Here is a 6,000-nt window from a genome sequence, read left to right on the forward strand (position 1 = left end):
TTATAATAATCAAGTTATTTAAAACAATTACATTTTAATGAAACAAGATCGTTTAACATAGATATCTTTTGGTTAAAAAAAAAATTATCTGAGCTTCTAGAACTTTGTAGTTCATACCTATTTTATTTACTTGCATAAGCCATAAATATAAATAAAAAGTACCTACTTTATAACCTCTTGCTTGATTTAAAGTCATTATTTCATAATATTATAACCATTAACTGTTGTAATGATGCATTTATTTTTTAACTTTAATAGGTACTAACTAGTAATTACCTACTAATACATCATTGAATAATTAATGTCAATAAGTAAATTCACTTTTGATATACTTATTGTTTATACATATTAATATATTACATTATGTCATATTTATATTTAAACGAATAATTGCATAATGTGTTGATTTAGGTCAGTTTTTCAATCATGAATGGCCATGCCCACACAATTGCGGACGTAGCTATAAACATAAACATACATTATCCAAACATTTGAAATACGAATGTGGAGTACAACCACAATTCACTTGCAAAAATTGCGCCCGTACATTCAAACGCAAACATCATCTGAAGAAACATACAATGAGTTGTGATAACGTTCCACCAGAATTTAGTTGCCCATTTTGTAATAGACTCTTCAGAGAAAAGTGGAATTTGAAATTACATTTGGGATGTGTACACAAAGTCGTTAACATAATATAACATAAGTATAGGAGTAATATATGGCGTACCTACTACAAGAATCAAATTAGAGTGCAGTCCATACATATATAACACAAAACTTAATAATACCTATATAAAAATAAAATTCTTTGTAAACATTTGTTATACCTCAAAAATTAATAATAAGTAATTAATTTTAGTATAAATATTTAATTGCATGAACCTATCATGAGTATATCATGATATTATTGTATGATAATTTTAGTACAACAGTAAATACTTCTGTATAATATTTAAAGGTACCTACCTACATACTCAGTTGTTGACTAATATATTATATTACTATATTAGCTATACCTATTTGTAAAGTGTTATAAACTCAGCAATTATTGACAACTAAATGTTAATACTTTTATAATTCTGTACATATAGTTATTAATTATTTTTATGTCTAACATAATCTTTAGTACCTAGTTATTACCTAATGTACATGTCCTAATGAACCTATTGTCAATGAATTTTATTTTAAAATTATTATTATAAATAAATATTGTTTTCAATTTATTTTTTATTAAAATATTTTTGTATAAAATTATAATCAATAAAACTGTTTATATAAATCTAATCATTCAAGGGCGGACTGGGTATCGAGATGTCCAGAGGGTTAATCAACTGAATCTATTATTGTCACATTTTAGTTAATAATGCTCAATTTATTTTTATTCATTTGAAAATAAATGGTGTTTTATTATTTTATTTTAATATTACATTTCATACTTAAATATATATAATTTTTATTAATTGACACCATCAAGGGCTTAGGAGGTGATTGTCCCCTTGCCTCCTTGGTCAGTCCGCCCCTGTAGGCTGTAATCATTTATAATATAATATATAAATAATAGTTAAATTATTACAATTATTTACATTTACATTTGTTAATAAAGAAAAACCAATCAACGTTGATATTTTATTATTAAAAAACAAAAATTTAGCTCCACTATAGTAATGGATCCTATGTAATTTTAGGAAAATTATTATTAGCACCTCATAAAAAAATCTGTTTGCACTATTGTGTTACTGTGAGACTGTCTGACTGCTCACTATATAGTTCCTATACTTATTAGGTAAGTACTTACATAAGATACATTTAAATGAACATTGGCTGCTGGCTTAAAAATGATTTCAATGTTAAGTTCTCTTAATAAATACAATTAGTAAACTTATTATATGAATAATAGGGTATACACTATACATATTACATTATATACCCTATGGATTCATCAACTGTGCTGTGCTTTAAACCTGCATGAATATAAATAAATGGTAGGTACTCCATGGCTTTCTTGATTCAAATTAGTCATTTAATTACTTGACTATATCTGATGTATAAATTTATAATCGAGATTAATGAGCGTTTTTTAAATTAGGTATAACTTCTATAGTACGTCATTGTAATAATTTATGACATACAATTCAACGTTGAGATATCTATAAATGATAATGTGTTAATTTAGGTAACAGTTTTCATGAATAAATTAGTATTCCAAAAGAATTGCTGTCGCACATAAACATATTACATTAGCCAACCATTTAAAACACGAATGTGGAGACTCAGAGTAAAGCTACAATTAATTTGCAAAAACTATACCCACATATCTAAACTCAAACATCATTTGAAGAAATACAATGAGTTACGATAACGTTCTGTCGAAATTTACTTAGTTTACTTGCCCGTTTATTATACATTTTTTTGAGAAAAATTAAATCTGAAATTACATAATATGTGATACGTACACTAATTTTTTAACATTTTATAATGTATAAGTATAAGAATGAAGAACTTACCACAAAAAATTACTTAGATTTAATACAGGCACGGATCCAGTGTAAAGATCTGAGGGGGGCAAACAATTTTTTTATAGGAACTTTATTCATAATTTAAATTTTTTCATAATAGTAGGTATAGATAATTAATGTAATAAATAAATTAATGATTATTTAATATAATGTAATATTTATAAATAAAATAATAAAATCAAAACGTCTATTTAAATCTTCGCTTTCCGATTTATGTATATATATTCACCTTGTATAATATATTATATTATCTGACGTATATGTGATTTGAAATATAAAAATATCAGGATCTGTAGAATTATAAAAAAAATTTGAAAAATAATGTGGCCTAGAGGCCCTGCCCCCCTCCCTGAATCCATCACTAATTCTAAACATTTAGGATGTAGGACAATAGGTAGGTACAAGCCGATATAATACAATTTGTCTTCGTGAACTTTTAATACAGGTACCTAAATAATTAAAATAATATAATAGATATTTTATACTTATTGCATAAATCTTATATGACACGAAATAATTGAATATATTATTGTATATTAATTGTACGTCTATACTCTATACCAGGGATGGGCAACTCAAAGTTACTACTATACTAATACTAAAGATACTAATGTATATTTTTTTAATAATATTGGGTACCTAACAATAAAATGTATTATATAATATAATGTATTTTTTTGTTTTGGTAGCCTGTATCAAAAATTTGCCATTCAGCGAGTTACCTATTAATAATTTTTACTTTTTAGTAAAATTATGCGGAACGGTGGACGCTTCAGCTCCTAAGCACCCACCCCCCTCTCTAAATCTGTCACTGAGTCTATAAAAGTTATAATTGTATGAGATATTTATATCTACTAAGGAGTAGACTACAAAATATAAACAAATTACTTATACCATTTTATGTTATTTTATAATCATGACTATTGCTATATTTTTATTGTTCTGTAGATATTAACCTAAGCCGGAGTCCCCCAAGAATCAGTCCCAGACCCTACTCTTTACAACATTTACTATCATGACATATCAAATCCCCCAAACTGTCAACTGATGATGTTTGCGGACGATACAACAATAATAACCCAAAGTAACTCCTGGAATCTTCAATTCAAAATCTTCAAGCATCTTTAAATACAGTAACTATCTAATTCAAAAAACGGAAAGTGAAACTAAACCTTTCAAAAAATGCAGCAAAAATCTGTACCTTAAAATTATACCAATTTTCCTGTTCATTCTCATAAATAACCGCAAATAATAGAATGAAATAAAATAGACGATTTCGTCAAATATCTTGGCATATTCTTAGACAAAAAACTGACATAGAAAATTCCTCTAAATAAAAATAAGAATATACAAGAATGAATACACACTATTCTTTAATTAATTTTAAATAAACTCTCTAAATAAAAATCATTTATCTTACTGTACACTTCAATAATCCGATTACTAATCATATACGCCTGCCCAATATGGGTAGCATTCTCTTTTACAAAAATTAACAAAATCTAAATCCTCTAAAACAAATTTCTAAAAATATGTCTAAAACCCTCATGGTTCATGAGGAACAGATAAATTAATAACGATACGGGAATTTCTCTATTACAAAACTAGATTAAAACTTAATTTAAAAACTTTCACACTAACCTTAAAACATCCGACGAAGTACGTTTCTATAACTTGGGAACCAAAACAAAAAAATCAGTGATTAAAATTTAAATCCATGTTTACCACAAGATCTATTATACTATCAGACGTCAACGAAGATGAAGATCAAACCTAAAGTTTCACTTATATTAAACAAAATAACAAATATTAACATATAAATACTAATTGTTGTTATCACTGTATCACAAACATATTGTAATCTGTCATTAGTATCTGTAAATTTGTAAAACCACACAATACTAAAACGCTTAATTTAAAATAAATAATTTTAAAAAAAAAACTTTCTCGGTATGTATTTATTGTGTTTATCTGTTCAAATCTTATGTTTATAATTATTATTGTTATGAACGTCTAAGAATACTTCAGCAATAAACTTAATACCTATTCATTATATCTACCTACATAAATGTAATTAAAAGGTACCTACTCTATTGTTAATTCTAAATTAATCATTTTGCTTCGTAACCATAAGTCATAACTGTTATATAATTAAAATTTAAGAGACTTTTTAAACATATTATATGTAGGTACCTATTAAAATACTCGTATATCATCAGCTGACTGCAGCTTTAAATTTTTTATACGTATGGTGTGTCATATTTTTATTCTCTGTAATTAACGAAAAATGATCTAATATTCATATATATTAGGTATTTATCATAAAAAATAGACGATAGTTCTTCATAAATATCCACTAGGTACCCAATGTTGTAAATTAGATAATTTTTTTTTTTTTTGTGGGGGCATATATACCTAATTAATATTTTTACTTATCGTGTGTAAAATAATTATGGTGGGGAAGATTATATTCTTTCCCCCTTTACCCTAATAAACCTATGCACAATAAATACTAATCATTATATATAATATTGCAGTCCATGAAGTTTTGTAGGATTATAAATTACTAGAAATTTATAAAGTTAGTACTTTCTATCTTTATTATAATAGATAAAATTTTTAGTATTCCTATCACGATATTAATATATTTATGAGAAATTAGTAATTTATAAAAGTATAAAACACACGCAGAAAAATAATATTCTAACTTAAATAATGTTTGTATATAATATACACAATTATTAATAAATATTTATGTTAAATTAATAATAATTTATAAATGTGTTATTTTAGGTCAGTTTGTTAATCATAATTGGCCATGTCCACATGATTGCGGTCGAAGCTATAAACACAAATATTCGTTAGCCAACCATTTGAAATATGAATGCGGAGTAAAGCCACAATTCATTTGCAAAAACTGCACTCGTTCATTCAAACTTAAACACCATTTGAAGAAACATACAATGAGTTGTAATAATGTTCCACCCGAGTTTAGTTGCCCGATTTGTAATAAGCTCTTCAGGCAAAAATGGGATTTGAAAACACATATGGGATGCGTTCACAAAGTTATTAATATAAAATAACATAGGTTGAAGTAAAGTACCAACCATTTACCAACATAATGTATCTATGCATGAATGCTGCGATACTTCGTGTAGATATAATAAGCTAAAAACATATAATTCTAATAGCATTACCATTTGATCTTGTGTTTTAAATATTTTATCAGTATAATTAAAAATTTATAATTTAATAAATATATTATATTGCATATACGATTTACCTATAATGTGTATAAAGTATTGTATAATTGTATTTTGTTTCCTCAAAACGTGTAGATAGTATCTACCTAGTCGTAGAATAAACTAGATTGATAGGTTAGAGGTTAGACTTGGTAGTATAATACAAAAAAAAATTGCTGTTAGTGAAACATTTTTCAAAGATACAAAAACTTTTGTCCATTATTTCATAATACATCATG

Source organism: Melanaphis sacchari, unplaced genomic scaffold (genome assembly GCF_002803265.2).
Source record: "Melanaphis sacchari strain LSU unplaced genomic scaffold, SCAv2.0 Contig31_pilon_pilon, whole genome shotgun sequence".
Classification (NCBI taxonomy): Eukaryota; Metazoa; Arthropoda; class Insecta; order Hemiptera; family Aphididae; genus Melanaphis; species Melanaphis sacchari.